The sequence below is a fragment of the Typopeltis vanoorti genome, chromosome 1 (assembly GCF_054136105.1).
Source record: "Typopeltis vanoorti isolate ZY-2024b chromosome 1, IOZ_Tvanoo_1.0, whole genome shotgun sequence".
Lineage (NCBI taxonomy): Eukaryota > Metazoa > Arthropoda > Arachnida > Uropygi > Thelyphonidae > Typopeltis > Typopeltis vanoorti.
This window is the reverse complement of record NC_143549.1, coordinates 130,971,375-130,997,561: the sequence shown is the minus strand read 5'-3', so window position 1 is coordinate 130,997,561 and position 26,187 is coordinate 130,971,375. Positions and strand designations below refer to the sequence as shown.

At 37.8% G+C, this 26,187-nt stretch overlaps 1 long non-coding RNA gene across 1 annotated transcript in view; it reads right to left on the bottom strand.

Moving 5' to 3' along the window:
* Window positions 1-1,022: 1,022 nt before the first annotated feature.
* The window catches only part of LOC150110429 (uncharacterized), a 49,227-nt gene continuing 24,062 nt past the window's right edge, over window positions 1,023-26,187 (bottom strand). The window contains exons 2-3 of the long non-coding RNA XR_016548417.1: window positions 11,932-12,157; window positions 1,023-1,609 (exon numbers count right to left, since the gene is read on the bottom strand). This is a non-coding gene — a long non-coding RNA (uncharacterized LOC150110429). The remainder of the gene's footprint in view (window positions 1,610-11,931; window positions 12,158-26,187) is intronic.

The following is a 26,187-nucleotide window of genomic DNA, read 5'->3' as shown; positions in this document are numbered from 1 at the left end:
CCCAAGATGGTTTACTAGATAGGAAAAGTAAAATGAATCCAATATTGTCTGCTATAGGCTTAAATAGAGACTTGGCAGTTAGTGGGATTAATGTTTCTGACATGACAGTCTGTCGAAGATTGTTGGAAGCAGGGAAGACTGCCCAAAGACCAAAAATGAAACAACTGTTGACGAATAAAGAGGCTTCAGTGGGCAAAAGTCAGATATAAAGATTGGACTATCGAGAAAAGGAAGGTCATATTCTCAGATGAGAGCCATTTCTTTGTACAAGGAGAGTGAGAACCCTATGTTGGAGAGACTTCTCCTACACACACCTTCAACAAGCTCCTACACCCCTCAGCTAAAAAAATGTTCTGGGGTTGTTTAACACATGATGGTCTAGGATCACTTGTGCCTGTTGATGGTATGAAGAAAAGTGACCAAAGCATAACAATATTGGAGAAAAGAGTGGTCTCACAGATCCCAAAAGAACATATCTTCCAACATGATCTCACTCCATGCCACACTTCAAAAAAAAGTGAAAGCATTCCTCAAAAATCACAACATTCAATTGCTTCAGTGGCCCAGATAACTTTCCTGACATTAACCCAACAGAAAATATGTGGGCCATAGTGAAAAAGAGACTTGGAAAATTAAATTGTGATACAAAGACTAACTTAATAAAATCCATTATAAAAGTATGGTTTCAAGATGCAGAAATAAGAAAAATGTGTTCTACACTGGTAGAGTTCATGCCTAAGTGAATTAAAGAACTAATTAGGAACAGAGGAGCACCTATAAATTATTAGGTAAAGTTGGAGTTTAATTTTTATACTTATTTTCTTGTGAAATTAAAATGTTTCTTTAAAATGTAAGTGTTTGGATTAATTTGTTCACAACTGTACCTATAGCAAAAGTTGATAGTGCTTTAATTTCATTGTATTTTCATTTTATATTCTATGGTATTAAACATTTATTTCTCTTTAATTCTCCGCAGAGCAACTTGCTCTTGCATGTCTGGAGCAAACATTATTACAGATAAATAACAGCTGTCTATTTATTTAATATACAATGAAAAAAAAAATACATTACACTAAGATATGTAAAGTGGTAAAAAATATGTTTTATGCAGCTGCTTGTATAACATATATTATGGATGTACTGAACAACAGATTAATATTTTAACATGACCACATCACACCATAAAAAACTTGTTGAAAACAGAAAATTAGAATTTTTCTTCCTGACACAAAATTGCAAAGATATGCAAAAATGCATGTTTTCTACAATGTCACCCTTAAAACTATACATACATAGTTTGGCTACTCAATAATCAATTGTTTGAAACATTCTATAAACAGAGTATTAGTTCCAGAGTATACATACTATGAAATCTTATTTCAAAGAAGGGCTATCGCATCCTTCTAAAACTAATATAAATGAAGAATCATCATGCTTTGTTGTATACAATGTTTTCTTTTTTGCAATTACAGTCTTACACAATTCTTTGCAGAATGAGGTGAAGCTTAATTTTTGGATATTGTATCACCTATTATTAGAATTCTGGGAGGACTATAATAATTTCTATTAGCAACTGCTATTTTCTTCACACCTTGCTTCTGGAATAGATCTACAAAACAACATCACTCATATTAGATTCAGTTTTGCTCAATAACAGTTATGTGTGTGTGTGTATGTATATGTATATTTAATATACCTAGTCCAGCCATAAATACTGTTACAACTTGAACAGTGCAAAAACCCTTAATCTATCAGTAAATCATTTAGGGCTTTTAGCACATACAAACCACATGAATAATATACATATTGATATTCAAAATGTCCCCCTTTTTGCCTTCATGCACGTCCAAAGTCTATGAGGCCACATATTGATGGTGGCACACACAACATCCAACAGAAACACTGGCAGTGCTCACTCCAAATCGACTTCAGGCTGGATTTGGGATGCTGGGGTGTTGTTTCTTGCAGGCTACTTTCTCAAGCTTCGACCACAATTTCAAGTCCAACAAATTCAGATCGGGACTACCAGATGCACAATCAGATGGTGATATGTGGTTGGGCACATTCAAAACAGATTTTCTCAGTACTACTAGCTCCTGTAACCAGATTACATTACCAGTTTTTGTTATATATACAGTGTGTGAGTATACTTACAGTGCTACAAAGACAATGCATAGCAAAAAAAAAAAAAGGACCTATTGTACTGATAATACAATCAGGCTATTCTGTCAATGTGTTGTTTTTGGATGTTACAGAAAAATACCATACAGCTGTTACAGTTTGATCTCCTCTCATACTAAGAGCACACTTCTACAGTGATATATGTGTAACAGAAGTCAGTATTGTGTTGCAACACATTAAGACAGTATACATTTTAGCATAAGATATATATGGAGGTCTGCTTTCTTTGTGCTGGTTCTAGAGATAGTGTTTCAAACTTTGTCCTGTTATAATAACCTGTTGCCCAACTTTGTTGTATAACAACTTATTATTATTATACAATACCTCTATGGAGTCTCCGGACTCCATAGAGGTATTGTAATTAGTGTGCGCGCCTTCTCTCTTACCTTTCTCATTTACTCTGCTGCGTACTATGTTTTCCCCCCTTCCATATTTACTAGTGTTATACCTAAGAACACTGAAAATTTATTTATTGATACTGCGCCATCAGTATATCCATATTGGCATAAGACTAAATAATACTTCTGGTAGATTTCTCTCTCTCTCACGAGCGAAGTTTCTTTTATCAATGTTTACTTTAACAGTCGTGGTTCGTAAGTAACTGAACTGCGTTTATTATTATTATTATCCCAAGACCTCATGGAATCAAAGACTCATCCGGGAGGTCCTTTTATCACACACACATCACATCACATCATACCGTGTCTTAAACACACTCAAACTCCATGCAGACACCACACTCTCAGGCAAGGCATTCACAACTCTGCACGAAAAAAACCTGCCTCTCACTCCCCTACTCATACCCTTTTTATACAGTTTCCAGGGATGACCTCTGGTTCTCCCCTGATCTATCACTATTCTCTGTAGAACTTCTCCACCACTGATCTTATAACAACCCCTTACCAACTTGTAGGTCTCTATCATATCTCCCCTCTTCCTCCTCTCCACCAGACTCTGCAAATTATATCTTCTCAATCTTTCCTCATACTCAACATTCCAGAGATCAGAAACTACCTTAGTCAGTCACCTTTGGACCCTTTCCAACATCTCTTCATCCTTCTGAAAACCTGGTGACCAAATCTGGGCACAATAGTCCATGTGTGGCCTAATCAACGCCTTATACAATGGAACAAGAATCTCCCTACTTCTACACATCAGTGTCCTCCGCATTATTCCCAGAAGCCTTTGTGTTGTCTTCACAATTTTGGTGATGTGTCTCCTAAATTTTAGATCCTTATCCACTATCACTCCCAGATCTCTTATTTCCTCTACCTCCAACAATATATTCTCACTAAGCATAAATTCTGCATCCCATTTTTGTTTTCCAAATTTTAAAACCTTACATTTTGCAACAATGAAATCACATCCCCATTTTCGTGCCCAATCACTCAATTTATTCAAGTCTTCTTGCAAGGCCACAACATCTTCACTATTCTTTATGGTTTGTCCCAACTTTGCATCATCTGCAAACAACTGAATATCTCCATCCAAATCTTCGCCAACATCATTAATATACAAGTTAAATAGTAATGGCCCTAAAACAGACCCCTGAGGCAATCCACTAGTAACTTTCCTTTTTCTGGATATCGCACCCCCATATACAACTTGTTGATACCTATCAGATAGCCAGTCTCCAATCCAATGCACTAATCTAATATCCACCCCCATCTGCCTAGTTTGACTGTAAACTTATCATGAGGTACTCTATAAAACGCTTATGCAAAATCCAAGTATATTACTGTGTATCCTTCTCCTCTGTCCAAGGAAGCAGTCACTTTATTGTAATAAGTAAGTAGATTACTAAAACATGACCTTCCTTTAGCAAATCCATGCTGTCCATCAAAGATTATACCATTGTTGTCAACCCAACTATGCATCCTAGTTCTCACAAGCTTCTCCAACAATTAACCACAACACCTGACACAGAGATAGGCCTATAGTTTGATGCTTGAGTTCGATCACCTCCTTTATGAAGTGGCACAATCTTGCCTTCCTTCCACTCTTTAGGAACTTGACCAAGTGCAAGACTTGTATTAAAAAAATATGTCAAGCAGATGTCAACTCTCTGGCACATTCCTTCAGAATATGCAGTGATATATTATCAAGTCCCACAGTCTTATTTACATCTAGTTTACTCAACTCCTCAAACACCTCTTGCTCACTTACAGTCAGTCTCTCCTCCCCATCATCAACTGCTCTCAATCTTTCCATGAAGTCACATTCACAAGATTGAAAGATCTTTATGAACTGCTCATTAAGTATCTCCACCACACACATTCTGCAACAGCTGTCTTTATACCATTTTCTCCAATCAATGTCATCCTTCCATAATCATTCTTTCTTTTGCTGGCTACATATCGAAAGAACTCCCTAGGATTCTTTTTGGCTTCATTAGCTAACTGCTGTTCATACCTCTCTTTAGCTACTCTCACCAACCAAGTCACCCTCCTTGCCTGATCTTTGTAGACCTCATGAAATTGGTTATTTCCACTTCTCTTATGCTGCCTCCACAATGTCCCTTTTCTCTGTATCGCATGCTGGATGATGCATGAATAATCTTTATTCATCCATCTAACACCTACCTTATTTAACCTTCTCACTCTTGGAATACATTTAAACATTGCATCTACTAGATAGGTTTTGAAAATCCCCCAAGCTGCACTGATCTCTTTTCCAGCTAACTCCTCATGCCACGCTACACCCGCAAGCTGTCTCCTGAGTTCTTCATAATCACCGCCCCCCCCCCCCCTGTAGTTCCACATATATCCTTTTCTCACAGGGGTCCTTGCACTGCTGGCAACCACCCAGGTAATCACCTAATGGTCACTCTCACCAATTGGTGGATGATTTGACAACTCACTTATAATTACATCCTGTGATGAGATGACCAAATCCAAGACCGTTAATCCTCTGTTACATACTGTCTGAAATAGCAATCCCTCAAAAACTCAAGAAACTCATTTTCTTTACTTCCAGTTGCTATCTCATCATTCAAGTCTATATTGCCATAATTGAAATCACCCATAATGATCACCCTTTTCTTATTTGCTTGGCTAATTTGACTATACATTTCACTATCACCACCATCCACATTGCCAGGTCTATAACAACATCCCACCAAGTATTTGATTCTATTCACCTCTATCTCACACCATACTGCCTCAAAACCACTGGCCCTATTTCCCTCTTGTATGGACATAACTCTTTCTCTATCATCAATAGCACTCCCCCCCTCCCTTTTTACCCCTTCTATCCTCATGAAACATATCATACCCTTCCATCTCTATTCCTGTCAGGATGTCGTCCTCATCTAACCATGTCTCATTTATTCCGACAATCTTTGGTTGAACAGATGCAATTAGTGCAACCATTTCATCTGCCTTGTTTCTTATACTTCTAGCATTTGTATACAAACACAACAGCTCATTTCTGGATCTACAGCTAGTTCCACTGATACCACTCACTCGATGTGATCTCTCCATGCTAGACTGGGGCCATTTCCCTTTCTGCTTCTTCATTTTATTTTTATTTTGTTGTTTTTATTGCCTTAAATTATTTCCCACTCACAAGTCAGATTTATTTAAGAACAGTGCAGTTGTAAAATAAAAGATCAGGCTGCACTCTTTTAACAAATAATTAAAACACATTTATTTACAAATTATACATGAATTAAACAAAAGGGAGATTGCTTTCTCTATCCATTTATAAAATCTTTAGCATAAATTAGAACCTTTTTACCTTAACACTAATTAACTTCTTTAACTCACAATCTTATTTGCTCTCCACTTACAAATTCAACTTATTTAACTTCTAGTTTACTTGCAAAGAGGTTAGCTAACTCTCTGTTAAGTGATTTTTACAATTTTTATATCAACTTCCAATATGCCAATCGATTCTCTTAATGACACGTCTTACTGCTATTAACCAAATTCTTAAAAGTCTTTCTATAACATACTATAAGAGGAATTGAACAAAAGTATGGAACTTACAAAGGTTCTGTATCGCACATTAAGTCAAAAGTCTTGCACAAAAAGGTTCTAAGGCAATTCTTTCATCTTAGATCTTGAGCTTCCTCAGGAATGTCTGGCTTCAGTAATATCTCATCGGGAAAATAGCAGGCTGTGGACTGTGGTACTCATGCAGCTCCGGCAAAAGGTTGTCCTTCCGCGGCGAAAAGAAAGACTTCTGAGCAAAGCTGCCTCGGATAATTTACATCGCCTTTTCTCCTCTGCTTTGTCTGGCCAAAGTTACCTGGATGACTGCCGTCTCCAATAGCTCAAACTGCTGCCTCCAAGAAACTGAAACTGCTTGCCAACTCTCAATTGGGATCCCTCTCTCTGGTGTCTGGAAGCCTTTCCTTTATCAGCAACGTCTGGAAGCCTTTCCTTTATCGGCAACGTCTGGAAGCCCTCTATGCTTGGCTCCCCTTTTATTCTGCAATCTCGTGACCTTGCACTAAGGGTAGTAAACCCAGAAGAATTCAGCATGACTCTTTCATCTTCCTTTTAAGTTCAGCCAGCTCTTTGTTCTCCTCCGAACTTTCTGTTGATTGCAAGTTGCAGGCCAGCGGAAAGTCGTTTGAACCTTTCTGACTGACTTGGAGGTGTTTACATGCAGAGCTTGTCTTTCTCATACATAAAAAAAATCATAAACAACTTTTCTTATGCCGTCATATAAAGTTATTACATAAAGTTCCGGCAGCAAAACATTGCCTTGTTTTTTTAACACTCTGAAATATTCTTATTAAAGGAGTATATACAGCTATCTTCCAAAGAGTTATTTACAAAAATATCTAGTACAAAATATACAGAGACAAACAAGTTGTTTATACAACATTCTCATGGGACTTGACCTATGTAAAAATTGATGTAAAGTGTTTTGATATTTTTAAACTACATCAAGTTTTTACAACATTGATGTGACACACGGTATGCAACCTTTTCAACCCAAAGTGAATTAAATTGACAATCATTATACTTTTCCTGCAATGCCAATTTATTTAAATCATCCTGCATCACCTTTATCAATTATTGCCATCTACAGTTTTGTATCATCAGCAAACAACTGAATATCACCCTTAAATCTTTCCCTATATCATTAATATACAAATAAAAGGGTAGTGGCCTTAATGAAGAATCCTAAGGCACTCCACTGCCATAATATTACTCTCTTGTGTCTGTCAGTCAGTCAGCTGCCAACCCCCCCCCCCACCCATGCTACTAAGTTCATATCCATTTCTATTTGCTGCAACTTTTGTAATAGTTAATAGTTTTTATTTGGTATTCTGTCTGATGCCTTTGCAAAATCCAGCAACAGTATCATGGTATAGCCATTTCCTTTATCCAATCCACTGTTACTTTATTATAAAATGTAAAATCCACCCACTGTTGGATTTTACCTAACTTTTCCAATATTTCAACCATTCCTGATATATTAATTGGTTTGTAGTTTGCTATTTCTATCTTGGAGCCACCTTTATGCAATGAAACTATCTTATCCTTTTCCCAGTCCCTTGGAACCCTGCAAGAGTGAGAACAACTGAACAATTGAACCAATTGAACAACTTCAGAGGCAATGCCAGTTCTCTTCCATATTCATGCAGTACATGAACTGACATGCCATGCCATCCCATTGCTGTATTCACATTGATATTTTCCAATATGCTGAACACCTCCTGTTCATTATACTTCAATTGTGACATGCATCTCTGTCACATTAGCAACTTCAAAATTTCCACCTGGATAATACACTTTTGCAAAATGATCACTCAACAGCTCAACTATTTTTTTTTTTTTGCCTCATCATTTTCCTACCACTGATTAAAGTGGTAGGAAAATGATGAGTCATCCTATCATAGTCATTTTTCCTCTTACTTGCTACAAACAAAAAAAAAAACTCTCTTGGATTTACTTTGGCCTGTTTAGCTAATTTGCTCTCATAATCTGATTTGGTCTTTCTTACCATACTAGTTGGCCTTCTTACTTGCACTTTGTACTACTCATGAGTATGCTGGTCACCTTTTTCTCTACTCATCCACTTAATCTCCACTTGCCTTATCCTCCTGACCATGGATATGCACAGCCTGATACTGCTTCTCTCAAACAATCTCCAACCATGACAACGATATATAAATATGTATTGTAAGTTCTACAGTAGACTATTTCCTGATAGTAAAGAAATGTTTGAATGTGTGTGTAATAATGCGAGAAGGAATGAAACTACAGCAGTTATGTTATTTGGCTATAAAGAGAATTAAAATCCCATACTTGGAATCAGCAGTGAGAAATATAATGGTATCTCTTGTTCTCTTCTAGTACTACTTATCATTCTCAGAGAAAACTGACTACATACTCACATAATGCGAAATATTTTGTGGTTTTCATAATATGATATACTGTGTGTAAGTGCTCTAAAACTGAAATCTGGATTTTTTTTTTTTTTCTGCTGACATTGTAAGTTCTACAGTGGACTATTTCCTGATAGTGCAGAAAGAATGAACAAAAATACATATGACAATAGCCTATGGATAGCAATCAATGTACAATGCATTATTTTGCTAGTCATTTTGTGTTATTCAATTTTTATATTATTTCTAATAAATTTTATGTAAAACTTGATTTTGCAAAAGAGATTAATGCTTTTGTTAGTGAATTATATGCTTCTGCAAACATGCAGTGTAAAACAATGCAAAAGTTGCCTAGGTAGCACATTTGGTAAACAAATAAAATTATATAAAAAAAGGGTTACTTATCAGCAACATACCTAATTATGAATATTGCAAATATATCTAAGGAAAGTTTGACACATTTACAGCTGCTTCTGGGAATCACTCATTTAATAATATAAACTCCTGTAAAAAATTGTGGTACATTCAAATATCTGTCCCATTCAAAAAACTATTAACTGTATCTTCCTCACATTGTAGTTCTAAGTTAAAATCTTTTTTTTTTAGTATCATAATTATTGGTATGCAGGCATCTGCTACATGTCAGGAACAGCCTCTGTTTTGGGAATTGATGGTTGCCTCCACTGGCCCCTGGCTAGGATGTAGAAACTTCTGACTAGTACAAATCATTCATCTCAAAAGTGAATGATTTGTTTTTTTTAGATTTACAGCTGAAGCAACTCAGGCTATGATGCCAGTGTATTATGTATGTTAATTGTGTGTGTTCTACCAGCTTGTTTGCCTGTTCTGAGGGACAAAAAAAAACATATGAAACTGGCAAAAATGAATGAACTCAACCAAATAACAACACTGGGAATTGCCTAACTAGTTAAATATGGATTTACTAGATCAAAATCAGAGGTACTAAATAATAGAGGTACTAACCACTTGGCCAGCTGACCCGGCTGGCCATGGGCATGGATGTTTGTGATTGATTGTGAAAATACTAGTGTGGTGGTAAGCAGTAAATGGCGTTGATGTAGATGATGAAAGTAGAGCAGTTCGTTGTAGTTGGATTGAGTGATGGAGACAGAGAGCTGTGGAGTTGGCGCCCTTCCTCGATGAGTCTTTGTGGACTCCCTGGAGGTGTCATTTAAAAAAAAAAAAAAATCCTTACCAGACAAAGTAGACAAAGAAACTCAACAAACCACATAAGGAAATATTACCATTCTGGCTACGTTCTTCTCACTGATAAACCTGATGAAAGACATGGGGTGGCGATCTATGCAAAAGCAAATCTAGAAAGAATCTCTGGACCACTCACAAAGTGACTTTTTTTGTTAGTATCTGGCTGCACAACCTCTCAATCTACAATGCATATAAGTTCCTCTACTTCACTGGCCAAGTCCTGTTCCTCAGTCAGCCTGTCCTGGCATCATCCTTGAGGATTTCAACTCACACAGTACATCATAGGGATACAACAATGATGACAACCCAGGCCTGCAACTGAGAGACTGGATGTTAAATCTATGACAGCAAGCAACCCGGAATTTTCAAAAGTGGAAGATGGAGATCACAGACAACCCCTGTCTTCTGTTTTGCCACCACTGATATAGAAGGAATGCCTTTCACTTCAACCTATCAAGTACTGTCTCCTTTTCCCCACAGCCAGCACAGATCTTGTCAGATACTGTAGGACTTATAATCCCCAAGAATAAACAGCTTCCCAAAAGTTCATCTGAAATTCCATTGGGGAATTTCAGATGAACTGTCAAAATACTCTAAAATTACTAGAACAAATGCTCTCCAACAGGATTTAAAGATTATCTAAATTAAAAAAAAAAAAGCAAAACATTTATACAGGATGAATTGCTGCAAGGATCTGTCCTTGCTCCTGCTCTATTCAACTTGTACACAAGCAACACCCCTCCCACAGCTAGTTAAAAGTTCATCCATGCTGATGACATAGCAACTGCTATCAAGACAAGAGATTATCTTCCAAGGCCTTGAAGAAACACTGAGCAAAGATCTGAGCTCACTGCAAACTCAGTCCCCAGATTACTTTGAATGCTGGGGACTATCTCCTAACCCCACAAAACTGTTGTTTCAGCTTTCTATCTAAACAACCATGAGGCTCATAGAAAACTAAAAATAAACTTCTACAACAAAACTCTAATCCTTGAAAGTAACCATCATTACCTTGGTGTCACACGTGAAGTAGTCTAATTAATACCAAAAACATTTGGAAAAAAACTAAGTTAAAGATATCTGCCAGAAAGAGCTTGGGGTTGCAATGCCCCAACTCTTAGAACAGCAGCCCTGGTTCTGGTTTTCCCAGTTACAGAGTGTTGTTCACCAGTTTGGAGATGAAGCCACCACACAGCTTAACATAATAATGAGAACCATCTCTGGTATCTTGAGATTTTCTCCTCCTCCATGGTTACCTGTTCTTGCTCAGATTATTTCTCCATACTTTAGAAGAGAAGAAGCTATATATAATATTTACGTTCTTATACATCAAGATATCTTTCTCTCCACCTCAAGTTTGCCACCACCTTACCTCCAGATCTCTCGCCTGGCTTGCGGAAATACTAGACAATAGTCCCCAGGACTGGTGGAGAAGATTCTGGAATGAACTACAAACAAGAACTTGATTACAGATCCAACTATCAAACCTCTAGGATTCAATCTACCTCAACATCTCTGGAACCAGTTAAACAGATTTAGGACCACCCAAGGCTGCTATAACCACTTATTACATCTGTGAGGAATTTCAAAGTCACCCTATTGTGTGTGGTGCTGTGCAAACCATGCATCATATCACTGATGACTGCCCCACATGCTCCTTCCCTGGAGGTCTCAGAAACTTTCATTTACTCCCACATAGTGCCATAGACTGGTTAACTGAACTGTCAATCAATATATCATTTTGCTAATCAATTTCTTGTATTTTTCCTCATATGCTAAATAAGCAAATAAATATATATGACAAATACCTGAAACATTACATCGCTCATCCACATCAGAATACTAACCTGATAAATAAGAAAACCAAACATATGTAATACAGAACACAGATCACCATCATCACAAACAAATCCTATTATTTTCATACACTTGCAAACAATACTTCTACAGTATGATGCAAGGCATAATCAAACAGGTAAATGATTCAGTAGCATTAATACAAACATCAATTTTTAAATAATTAAATACTAGATAAGCTGTGGATACTGTATTTATAAATATATAAATACAGTATCCACAATATCCAAAGTATCCAAAATCAGCACAGTATAAATACTGTGCTGATTTTTTACTACTCACATGGGCTGTTTTTTTTTTTTTTTTTTTTTAATATTTACCTTATTGTAAGTTCATTTCGATGTAGATTGGTAATGTTTCAGATGAGTGAGCAAAACTGGTTCATAATCCTTATCTTCTTTCTTCAATGCTTGCAACACATTACATGGTTTGCTACTGTTGTGATATGGTGGATGCCTAATAATTATAGTTTCTGGAAGAATACTGAAGTTTCTGTTCATTACTGCCATCTTTTTGACTTCTTGCTTCCTGAACATTGGATAAACCCTACATATACACAAAAAAAAGCTCATATAATCAAAGTGCTAATAAATCATTATTCCTTCTTTTTTATTACTGACCAGATTCCTTCTTGTGGAGATTAAAGACTCATTATGGGAGAAACCACTTAGATAATTATTAAAATAATGTTCAAACCTGAGAGCTAGGTTAAAAGTAAAATGATCAAAGAATGATTCCCAAGATTTGACACCTAAAGACTAGAGTCCTAGAGTTCAAAGAAAAATTAGGGGAGTGAACAGTGGCATAGCTGGGGGGGGGACGCCAACCCCCCTAGCTAATGGATGCGAGTTTTTAGATGTGTGGAGTATGTTTGATGGCAGAAAAGACTTGTATAAGAGGGACGGCCTGCACTTGAATTCAGTTGGCATCAGGAACCTGGAAAAATTACTTATTGGAATAAGACCTAATGCAGAGAGTCACAGAAACTAAATCATCGAGGGAGGGATGGGAACAAAGTGTGTGAAAGTTCAGCTAAGTTATGCAAACATGATAAAGATATTAATAGCTTTGTACATCGTTATGCATCTGGCAAAGAGGTGGAAATATATCTTTTGGGTTGAGACCTTTTGAGTACGTCTGGAGAGAGAAAAGAGAAAACTTTACAACAAGGCCAAATAGATTGTATATCTAATTATAAGAATAGACTAAATGATAAGTTATGTCTATACACAAATACCAGGAAAATCAGAAACAAAGGGATTGAGTTAGTTGCTTTATTGAATACAACATTGTTTAAAATTGTTGGCATGAGTGAAACCTAGTTATCAGAATCAGATATGGTAACTGGGATTGAGTGTAATGAGTATACTATTTTTAGGAATGACAGAAGAGATAGGAGAGGAGGGAAAGAGTGCTACTAATGACCTACTAAAGGATTACTAAGTTAGGGTAGAAATGCAAGAAAACAATTATGGTAACAATGTCCCATGTAGCAGTGAGTTTGAGGCTATCTGGTGTGAAGTGGAAACCTAACAGAATGAAATATATGGTGGGGTGTTGCTACAGACCTGGCAGTTCAGTTGAAGAGGACAAAGAAATGCATTGCCAATTCAGCCTTATAGGTACTAAAACAGTGACCATTATGGGTGACTTTAATTATCCAAACACTGATTGGGTAGAAGAGAAATCTCATGATAAAAATGAAGAGGAATTTATTGAATTGTTGCAAAACAACTTTCTCAAGCACTGAAAGAAGGAACTCGAGGTCAAATAGGTTTAGATTTGTTCATAGCATCAGAAGGGATCTCTGTTAAGAATATGACTATTTTACCACCAGTTGGTGACAGTGATCATACTGCACTTTGTGCTTTCTGGGGAAGTATCTAATCATATTGATGTTCCCATTAGAACAAAGACGCCAACTCCAAAGACAGTTAGAAGAAAAACGCCAAAATGGAGACAACAGCTGGACCAAAGACTACAAACAAACCAAACTAGTGCAAAAACCAAGTGACGCCACTAGTAACCACAAGGAGACCAGTATGCAGGCACTGCATATGAAACGTGCAAGCCCCTTGCAGTCAAAGCCATACCCCACAGATTCTTGCATATCGACTACACTAACATCCGTGGTCTCAACTCCAACCTTAATAGTGTTCACTATCATCTGCAGTCAACCAAACCCCACCTACTCTTCTTAACAGACCCTCAAATTTCACCTTCCTTCAGCACTCCATCTCAACCAACCAAACTATACACTATTTCAACCCAAGGGTGGTGTGTGTGCGCATATATCCGCTCTGACATACCCTGCCAAAGAGCACCTAACCTAGAATCGCCCAAATTTGACCTTCATCTGCTGTCTTTTTTACTCTCCTAATACCACCAATCACTCCGAGCTCTTTAATTTCCTCTCCTCAAAAGTTGATTTCCTCCAGTCCCACTCTCCTAATAGTGAAATCATCCTCCTAGGTGATTTTAATGTCCACAACACCAACTGGCTTTCTTCTTCCAGTTGTACAGATCCTGCAGGCAGAGAGACGCTGAAATATTTGCCATCATCACCTTACACAAATTGTTCACAAGCCAACCAGAATACCAGATAACCCAAATCACTCCCCAAATACCCTAGATCTCTTCCTTACTAATGACCCTTCCAAATATACAGCAAATGTAGTGAGCCCCCTGGGTAATTCTGACCACAACCTAGTGCTCATCCCCTGCCCCATGCAGCAACGCTTCCACAGTCACACCTGCACAAGAGTAGTTTGGCATTATAACAGTGCCAAATGGGACAGCTTCCGAGACTACTATGCTTCATTTGGATTGGAAGACTGTTTGCAGTTTTCCAATCCAAACATATGCACCGAACATATCACCAAAGTAATCCTCACTGGCATGAGAACATACATTCCCCACACTTCTCTGAACTGCCGTTCCCTATCCAAACTCTGGTTCTCCAAAAGATGTGCCAAGGTCGTAGAAATGAAAAATCAGGCATACCACAACTGGCTCAAATTAAGAACCCCATCCTCCTTCAGTGCCTATACTGAAGCCCAAAACAGATGCAAAAAAGCTATCAATGATTCCAAAACAGAATTTGAACGGGCAAAAAGCAGGAAACTTGCAGCCTGTCCTAGCGGCAGCCATGCCTTTTGGTCTCTTGCCAAACCAATTGGTCGCAACTTTTGCCCTATGCTACTCCCACCCCTATCATACCCAGATGGCTCAATTGCAACATCACCCACAGAAAAAGCTAATCTCCTGGCTTCATACTTTGCCTCCAATGCACGCATAACTGATAATGGCAAATGCCCCCAGTCATTCCAACTGCCCAACATACAATGCCCCCTGTATCCTTTTGCCAGAAAGAGATCATAAATCTGTTGTTAAAATTAGACACAAGAAAAGCTCCTGGCCCTGATGGCATTCCTCCAATTGTCCTGAAGGTCTGTGCAGCAGAACAGACTCCTATCCTATGCCGTCTGTACACACTTTCTTACTCCACTGGTATATATCCCAAAGCCTGGAAATTGGTCTATATTCAACCCATTCCCAAAAAGGGCAACAAATCGCTGCCATCTAACTACTGCCCTATCTCACTTACCTCAATCCTATCTAAAGTGATGGAGAAAACCATCAATTCTCACCTCCAACCCTACCTTGAAGGTACCCAGCTATTAAGCGACCACCAATATGGATTCCATCGATGCCGATCAACAGGTGACCTGCTCTCATATATCACCTATCTCTGGACATATGCCATGGAAAAATTTGGCGAATCCCAAGTAGTTGCACTTGTTATCTCTAAAGCCTTTGACCAGGTCAGGCACAAAGGCTTACTAAGCAAACGTCCATCATATGGACTGTCTCAGGACTTCTGCAGATGGATTGCCAGCTTCCTGTCTGAATGCACACTATGTGTAATGGCTCCCTATCCTCCCACTATCCAACTACTGCTGGGCTCCCACAAGGTTTCAGTTCTCTCACTGACTCTCTTCCTTCTGTGCATCAATGAGCTATTTCAGTTGACCTCCAACCCAATACACAGTTTTGCAGATGATAACACATTGCATTCCTCCCTTTAATTTGATAAACCTTACCCTACACAACTCGCTTCAACCCACAGAACATCAACCACAACTTCCCTTAATTTATATCTCCAAGACATTCTCCGATGGGGCTCAGATAACCTCATCGACTTCAACACTAGTAAAAACCCAGTTCTGTCTTATTTCCCACAAAAAAGAACCATTTTCCCCCAGTATCATTTTTGATAACACTCAAATTCCCAGATAAGATGAAATTTCTCTTCTCAGAATTACCATGACATCAGGCCTCTCCTGGCATAAACACATCACAACCATTGCATCCTCAGCTTCCAAAACACTAGGCTTTCTCTTTCACTCAAGACATTACTTCACTTCAAAACAGCTGCTAACCTTATGCAAATCACAAATCTTCCCAGCTATCAAATACTGTTCTCACATTTGGAGTGGGGTTTCCTAAAAGCTACCTCAAAATGCTTGACTCAATACTGATAAATGATCCATCTCTCACCAACTTACCCCCCCCCCCACTCTCACATAGACATTTAGTCTCTGCAATTTGTATATTCTACAAATATTTTCTTGGAAAATGCTCATCCGAAACAGCATCAATAATTCCCCCATCCTGTACTAAACCAAATAATGGAACACGTACAGCCACCTCCCAACATCCTTTCACGGTACACCTTGAAACCCACAGAACAAGTTTCTTTTCCTCCTCCTTCATCCCTGCTACTGCTGTACTGTGGAACAGTCTTTCCCCTGATGTATTTCCCAAGGAATACAATACACAGGCTTTTAAATCGAATGCCAACAAGTTTCTCCTTTCCCATCCCACTATCCATATACAGTACTAAAGTAATATAAGTTGACCAGCCAACCTCTCGTATGTGGGCCCAACATTAAAAAAAAAAAAAAAAAGTTACATGCTGAACTACAAAGTAGGAAATTATGATCAAATCTGACCCAAGGGTCAGAAGGTTAAATAAGGGAGGGTGACTTGGTTGGTAAGGAGAGCAAAAGTGAGGTATGAGAAGCAGCTAGCTAATGAAGCCAAAAAGAATCCTAGGGAGTTCTTTTGTGTAGCCAGCAAAAAAAAAAAAAAATGATTATGGAAGGATGACACTGCTTGCAGAAAATGGTATAAGCACAACTGTTGCGGAAGATATAGTGGAGATAATGAGCAAGTCATAAGGGTCTTTCATTCTTGTGAATGTGACTTCATGGGGAGATTGAGAGCAGTTGATGAGTCAGTTGAGACTGACTCTAAGTGAGCAAGAGGTGTATGGGGAATTGAACAAACTTGATGTAAACAAGGCTGTGAGACTTAATAATATATCATCACGTATTCTGAAGGAATGTGCCAGGGAGTTGACATCTGCCTTGACACATTTTTTTGATATGAGTCTTGTACTGGGGCAAGTGGATCACCTCCCTTCACAAGCATCCAATTATAGGCCTATATGTGTGTGTGTGTGTCAGGTGTTGTGGTTAACTTCTTGGAGAGGCTTGTGAGAACTAAGATCGAGAATCTAGAATCCAGAAAGATAATACCATTGTTGGCTACAGCGGTATTATCTTTGATGGACAGCATGAATTTGCTAAATGGAGGTCATGTGTTAGTAATCTACTTACTTATTACAATTAGGTGATAACTTCCTTGGACAGAGGAGAGGGATACACAATAATATACTTAGATTTCACAAAAGGCTTTTGATAGATTATCACATGAAAGTTGATAGTCAAACTAGAGCAGATGGGGTTGGATATTAGGTTAGTGCATTGGATCAGAGAATGGCTATCTGATGGATATCAGCAAGTTGTGTATGGGGGGGAGCATCATCCCGGAAGAGGGGAAAGTCACAAGTGGTCTACCTCAAGGGGGGGGTCTGTTTTAGTGCCATTACTGTTCAACTTGTATGTTAATGATATTGGCAAAGATTTGAATTCAGATATTCATTTGTTTGCAGATGATGCAAAGTTGGGACAACTATAAAGAGTAGAGAAAATGTTGTGTCCTTACAAAAAGACTTGAGTGAAAGGGCACGAGTATGGGGGATGCGAGTTCAATGTTGCAAAATGTAAGGTTTTAAAATTTGGAAAACAAACATGGGATGTAGAATTTATGCTTGGTGGGAATATATTATTGGAGGTGGAGGATATAAGGATCTTGGAGTGATAGTGGATAAGGATATGAAATTTAAGGGACACACATTGCCAAAATTGTGAGGACACTGACTTGCAGATGTAGGGAAATTCTTCTTTCATTGTATAATGCTTTGATTAGTCCACACATGGACTACTGTGTGGCCTAATTTGGTCACCTGGTTTTCAAAAGAACCAAGAAATGTTGGAAAGGGTCCATAGGTGACTCAGGTAGTTTTTGACCTCTGGAATGTCGAATTTGAGGAAAAGTTGAGAAGATGCAATTTACAGAGTCTAGTGCATAGGAGGAAGAGGGGAAATATGATAGAAACCTACAAGTTAGTAAGAGATTGTTACAGGATCAATGTTGGAGAGGTTCTACAGAAAACAGTAGGAGATCAGGGGAGAACTAGAGGTCATCTCTGGAAGCTGTATAAGGAGGGTGTGAGCAGAGGAGAGAAGCAGGTTTTTTTCATGCAGAGTTGTGAATGATTGGAATGTCTTGCCTGAGAGTGGGGGTGTCTTCTGAGAATTTGAGTGTCTTTAAAGCATGGTATGATGAGCTGTATGTATGATAAAAGGACCTCCTAGATGAGTCTTTGACTCTATGGGGCCTTCGGGTAAATAATAATAATAAATCAACTTAGGGGAATACTATCTTTGGTCCCACAGTATCAGACTGAATAGGAAAAATGTCAGCAATGAATAGGAATCTGTAAAAAGGCTAAAATGAGCTGGTATCTGAATGTATCCCTTGTGTTTGAAGAATAAATAGGTTGAGAGTAAAATGGATGTGCAACCTTATTAAGCAAGAGACCCACAAGAAGAAGATTATGTGGAAAGAATATCGTGAGAATAAGTGTGAAAGGAGTTATGAAATATATAAATATAAAGCGCAGGCCAGAAAAGTAACAAGTATTCTGCAGAAAGTTAAATCAGAGTATGAAAAGAAATTGGCCATGCAAGCTAAAGGCAATCTAAAAGAATTTTACCATTATGCTGCAAGCAAAAAAAATGATATACATGAAAGAATAACTATATTGAATGCAGATGGTACTCTAGTATTGGAAGCTAATGAGATTGTTCAATTAATGAGTACTCGCTTTGCTAAGATATATCAACCAGGTGTATGCAACACAGTATTACTGCTACATTGGATGAAGAGTTAGAGATGCATGAAAATGAAGTTGAAAAGCTGTTACATGACCTGGATAAGAATTGGTGAATAGGGTCAGATGGAATATCAGCACATTTGTTAAAGGAATGCTCAAATGAATTGGATAGGCCTTTCACATGTTTGTATAACTTTAGTGTAAGCTCAGGAATGAATGATAGTCCCATTGAACAAGGGTGATGCAAAAACTGATGTGTCGAACTACTGGCCTATTAGTATCTCTGATGCAGTAGTGAAAATTTTGGAGAACTTGCAAATAGAAATAGGTAGACAAACAAGCTATTCTCTGCAAGGATCAGCATGGGTTTACTAAAGGAAGGTCATGTTTTAGCAATTTGCTCATGTTTTATAACAATGTTATGGCCAAGTTAGATAAAAGGAATAAATACACTACGATAATGTTGGATTCTGCTAAGGCATTTGATAGGATACTGAATGAAAAGCTGTTTCATGAACTAGAGAATATGGGACTGAAATATAAACTCATGATTTGGATCAGTGGATGTTTGACAGACAGATAGCAAAAAGTGGAATGAGGTGAGTGTGAATCTGCCAGATTTAAGGTGAATAGTAGTGTACCTCAGGGTTCAGTACTTAGGCCACTGTTCAATCTATACATTAACAGCATTAGGAAGGGTCTAACAGGAGATGTGCAATTGATTGCCGATGATGCAAAGATAGGCAAGCAGGGCAATCAGGGATGCTACTGATATCCAGCACTTACAAATGATTTGAATAGGCTGGAAACAAAAATGGCTGTCAAAAATGTTAGTAAGTGTAAAGTTATGCACTTTGGTGTGATGAGATTTCCAACAGCATATTATATAGGGTGTCCCAAAATTCACGCAAGATTTAAATTTAGCGCCATTTGTGCGGTAAAGTGTTGCCAACGAGAAAAAAAAGGCAGCGTGACAGCTGACAGTTCAGGGTTATTAAAAATGGAGCGCTACACAAAAGAACAATGCATTTTCATTGTTGAGCAATATTTTAAAAATAATGGAGGTTTGGCAGCTACAGTTCGCAATTTTCGTACAAAATATGGTCGGAATAGTGATTTAACTTCATCAACTGTGAAAAGATTAATTAAAAAATTCAAGGAAACTGGATCAATTAGTGATCTTATACACTCTGGCCGTCCTTCAACAAGTCGTTCAACAGAAAACATCGAAGCAGTTCGTGAGAGTGTTGCTGAGAGTCCAGGAACATCAATTCGGCACCGTGGTCTTGAATTGGGCATTTCGAGAAGCTCTCTACAGCGTATTCTCATGAAAGATTTGCATCTTTATGCTTACAAAGTTCAACTGACTCAAGAACTGAAGCCTACTGACCACACACAGCGAAGAGAGTTCGTTGAATGGATTATGGAACAACAAGTGGATGCTTATTTTTCGAACAAAATCATCTACAGTGATGAGGCTCATTTTCATCTTGATGGCTTTGTTAATCGACAAAATTGTCGCATTTGGGGTTTAGAAAATCCACGAGTGATTGTTGAGAAACAAATGCATCCACAACGTGTCACTGTTTGGTGCGGATTTTGGGCTGGAGGTATCATCAGTCCATTCTTCTTCGAAAATGCGACTGGTAAGGCAATAGCAGTTAATGGTGCTCGCTATCGTGACATGATAATCCAGTTTTTTGTGCCTAAATTGCAGGATATGGATGTGGACGGCATGTGGTTTCAACAAGATGGTGCCACATGTCATACAACCCGAGAAACAATTCAATTACTGCACGAGTCATTTCCCGTTTTGGTGATCAGAATTGGCCGCCCAGATCATGTGACTTAACGGCGTTGGACTTTTTTCCTTTGGAGTTTTTTGAAGTCTAAGGTTTATGCCAACAAGCCCACAACCACCCACGCCTTGAAGGAGGAAATCAAGCGCTGTATCAACGAAATTCAGCCACATTTATGCAAAACGGTCATGGAAAATTTCGACAAAAGAGTGTGTATGTGCCAACAAAGCCGTGGAGGCCATTTACCCGATATGCTATTCCATGCATAACCCTATACTGTATACTTTATGAATCAATAAGAAATTACAATTTTTAATTAAAAACCTGTGTTTTCTATCAAAATTACTTCTTGCGTGAATTTTGGGACACCCTGTATTAGTGGGGTTATGCTACAAGAAACTGATGAGGCTAAGGATCTTGGCATAATGGTGGAGAGGAATTTGAAGTTCAAAGGTCACATAACAAAAGTTGTGAATACAGTTAAGAGGATATTGTGATGTTGAAGCAAATCTTGACATGCAAGGAAGTCATTTTGCCTCTTTATAAGGCCTTGATAAGACCTTACCTTATTGTGCACAGATTTGGTCTCCTGGGTTCAAAAGGGATAAGGGATAAAGAAGCTGTGGAAAGGATGCAAAGATGAGTTACAAAGATTATATCCAGATTATGGGATTTAGATTATGAGGACAGAGTCTGTGGATTACAGACTCTGGTTAACAGGAGAAAGAGGTGATATGACAGTGATCTATAAACTTCTGAATGGGTGTCATAGAACATCATCTGATGAAATTTTTCATATGGGGTGGAGAGAGAACACAAGGACATCCATAGAATTTTGTTAGTGTTCAAGAAAGGAATAAGAGCTAGGTTTTTCTCTCACAGAGCAATGAGTGATTGGAATAGTTTGCCTTTAGGGGATAGTGAGTGCATCTAGTGTGAATGAATTTAAGGGAATGTATGACAGCTGGTTTGAATGATATATAGCCTCCCTCGATGAGGCCTTGCCTCCCTGGAGGTCTCAGATAATAATAATAATATAGAGATTGAGTTACCTAGACACACACCTCTATTCTACATGTTATCATGTGCATTGTTAAATTAATTTCACATACCTTTTCGTTCACACAGTGTTTCATTAGAATGTTTGTGAAGTCTCTGTTTCAGGTAAGTTTTTTTTGTAATAATTAATTGTAAATAATTTTGTGTTTATGAGGAAGAGTTGCTCTAAAAGTTGTGTGCTTGCAGTATTTCTAGTGGGCTTGTTAGTTTGAGTTTGTTTATGAAATTGTTAAACTTAGAGCTTAGTATTGTAACCGGCGAAGGAAAGATGGGGAGCTGTTGTCTTTGTAGGAATTTAATACTGATTTCAGTCATTTCATGAAATGCGAGGTGTGCTGGATGTATTTTTAAATTATGCAGATAAATTATGGATATTTAAGGCAGATGAAAGGAGGGTGTGTGTGTGAAGTGTGATCTGAATGAGGACTCGATGAGTGGTAACGTATTGGTAACTGAAAGTGTTAGTAGCAAGAATGCCATGAAGAGGATGAGTACTTGTCCGATAGAAAAAAAGGGTCGGTATAAAAGAGCAGCAAAAAAAAATGGTAAAAAGGTTTTAAAAATATCTTTGGTTCTATATCAACTTCATTTTCATAAGACATTGTGCAATCTAAATATCTGAATGTATTTACTTGCTCTATTATTTCTTATTTATTACTATTTTGCTTCTTATTGCATTAGCACCTTTGAAGGCCATGACTTGTTTTGTCTGTTGATATTTCCATACCATATGTTTTTATCAGATTATTTAGACTGCATAATCATTTTTGTAGTTCATCTTCATTGTTTCCAAGTATAATGTACATTGAGTAATTTATACATGCCTCTAAAACATCTATTAAAATTATAAAAATAAATTTACGACAGGAACAAACTTTATTTTAATTAAACATGTCAAAAACTATACAATGTAACCACTATTTTATTTCATTGATTTTTTTTCCCCTTAAAGCTCACACAAAGTTGTTTTCAATGTGAACATGTTTTTTTATTTTATTTAAATCCATTTTAGAGGGGAAAATATTTTAAAATTCACCAACACCTAAAGATTCAACACAGGTTTTTATTAACAATGCCATGATGCTTTTGAAAACACTACAGTCATCCATTACTGCCTTGAAATTTTATAGCCCACATGTTTAGCAAGCCTTTCAAGACTTTAACCTTTAACTCTGCAAGATGGACTTTAGCTCATCAGTGACTGATGAGCTAAAGTCCACCAAAAGGTCAAAAGGTAAGTCAAAAGTCAAAAGGTAAACTGATAAGTTAAAGTCTTGCATTCAAGACTTTAACTTATCAGTCACTGCATTATCTTATCCAGTGGAGATAATGAAGTGGTTGTTAGGACAGACTGACCTGAGAACAGAGGTGGATGAACTAACAGTGTTTAAGATAGCTCAATGTGAATATTCCATTCTCAATGTTATATTCAATGGTCAATATGTTAGGATAAAGTGCAACAGAAATGGCAGTCATAATTTTCTTGGCACTGCCAATGACCAGAAAGATAAATATTAGTAATGGCTGAATCCCAAGGAAATGAAGAGGAACAAAATAGTCCATCTATTTAAAGAAGGCTCTAAGACAGATGTAGCAAATTATAGACTGATCAGTTAACGTGATGGAAAAGTCAAAATTTAATGTCAAAATTTAGGCATGGGTAGAAATATGATACTCTATGAAGGATGGCATAGATCTGTGAAGGATAGGTCCTTCTTAGTCATTTAATTTACTTAGCTTCTAATAATAAGAAAAATACGGAAGTTGGAAATGGCTACACCATGTTGCCACTTAACTTTGCAAAGGCATGAGGAATACAGCACAGAAACCTATTTCTGGTAGAATACAATCTATTCCAGCTCCCTTTTCACATTTTAAGTTTTTGACAACTTTTTCTACCTCAAGTATGATCTCTTTGCATTCCTCTTGAAAATTTTCTGGTATGGTTCTGTCACTGCTTGGTTTGTTTAAGTCTTTCAAAGAAATTATTCCAGACATTTGGATATCCTTATCTTCAGTTTTCATGATACTTTTATTATCTTTGATTCCTTTTACAGTACTCTTTCCTCTAATTCTAAGCTTCTTCAATAGTCTCCAGAACATTTTGCCACTTTTCTAATATTTATTTCTGAGCTCTTACCAAAGTCTTCCCATGATTTTTGTTTAGCAACTTTTCAACTAATTTCATTTCATTTTAATTTCATTCACTATTAATTTCAAATTTATTAATCATAAAATGAAACTCTGAAGAAAATGAATGTGAATGGATACAAAGTTAGTGATTTGAATAAGAAGGTGGCTGTTGGCCAGATATCAGAGTAGCATATGAAGGACTTTGAAAAACTTTGTGCTGGCTCACCAGTCAGATGTTAGCCTGTGTGGAGTACCAAGGTTACCTGATATATATCAGTCATGTTCAATCTCACATCTGGTCAATTTAAAATATTATTATTATTATTACTCAAGACTCCATGGAGTCAAAGACTCATCTAGGAGGTCCTTTTATCAAACACACAGCTCATCATACCGTGCTTTAAAGACACTCAAATTCTCTGCAGACACCACACTCTCAAGCAAGGCATTCCAATCATTCACAACTCTGCATGAAAAAAACCTGATTCTGGTTCTCCCCTGATCTCCCACTATTTTCTGTATAACCTGTCCAGCATTGATCCTATAACAACCCCTTAATAACTTGTAGGTCTCTATCATATCTCCCTCCTCCTGTCCACCAGACTCTGCAAGTTGTATCTTCTGAAATTTTCCTCATACTTGACATTCCAGAGGTCAGAAACTACCTTTGTCAGTTTGCTCTGGACCCTCTCCAACATCTCTTCATCCTTCTGAAAACCAGGTGACCAAATCTGGGCACAATAGTCCATGTGTGGCCTAATCAAAGCCTTACACAATGGAACAAGACTCTTCCTACTTCAATAAGTCAGTGTCCTCCACATCATTCCCAGAAGTCTTTGTGTTGTCTTCACAATTTTGGCCACGTGTCTCCTAAATTTCAGATCCTTATCCATTATCACCACCAGATCTCTTATTTCCTCCACCTCTGAGAATATATCCTCACTAAGCATAAATTCTGCATCCCATTTTTGTTTTCCAATTTTTAAAACCTTACATTTTGCAACATTTAACTCACATCTCCATTCCTGTGCCCAATCACTCAATTTATTCAAGTCTTCTTATAAGGCCACAATATCCTCTCTACTCTTCATGGTGCATCCCAACTTTGCATCATCTGCAAACAACTGAATATCTCCATCCAAATATTCACCAATATCATTAATATACAAGTTAAACAGCAATGGCCCTAAAACAGACCCCTGAGGCACACCACCAGTAACTTTTCTTTTCCTGGATATCGCTCCCCCATACACAACTTGTTGATACCTATCAGATAGCCGTCTCCAATCCAATGCACCAATCTAATATCCAACCCCATCCACTCCAGTTTGACTATCAACTTATCATGCAGTAATCTATCAAAAGCCTTTGCAAAATCTAAGTATATTGCTGTGAATCCTTCTCTGTCCATGGAAGCAGTCATCTTATTGTAATTATTATTATTATTATTATGTGACACCTCCAGGGAGTCCAAAGACTCATCGAAGGAGAGTGAGCCAACAGCATTGAACGTTTAATCTCTTCCAACTACTAACCGGGCTCAAACTTACTTAACTTTTTGCTGAGCCATTAGTAGCAGAGGATCTACCAATCGACCAACCTTTGTGTAAGTAGATTACTAAAACATGACCTCCCTTCAGCAAATCCATTCTCTCCATCAAAGATAATACCATTGTTGTCAACCCAATTCTGAATCCTAGTTCTCACAAGCTTCTCCAACTACTTAATTACAACACCTGATACACAGCTAGGCCTATAGTTTCATGCTTGAATTCTGTCACCTCCTTTATGAAGTGGCACAATCTTGCACTCCTTAGGAACTTGACCAAGTGCAAGACTCATATTAAAAAAATATGTCAAGACCGGTGTCAACTCTCTGGCACATTCCTTCATGATACTTTGTGATATAGTATCAAGTGTTACATCCATATTTACATCTGGTTTGCTCAATTCACCATACACCTCTTGCTCACTTACAGTCAGTCTCTCTTCTCCATCATCAACTGCTCACAATCTCTCCATGAAGTCAAATTCGCAAGATTGAAAGATCTTTATGAACTGCTCATTAAGTATCTCCACCACACATTCTGCAACAGCTGTCTTTATACTATTTTCTCCAATCAATGTCATCCTTCCATAATCATTCTTTCTTTTGCTGGCTACATATCAAAAGAACTCCTTAGGATTCGTTTTGGCTTCATTAGCTACCCTCACCAACCAAGTCACCCACCTCTGCCTGGTCTTTGTAGTCCTCATGGAATTGGTTATTTCCACTTCTC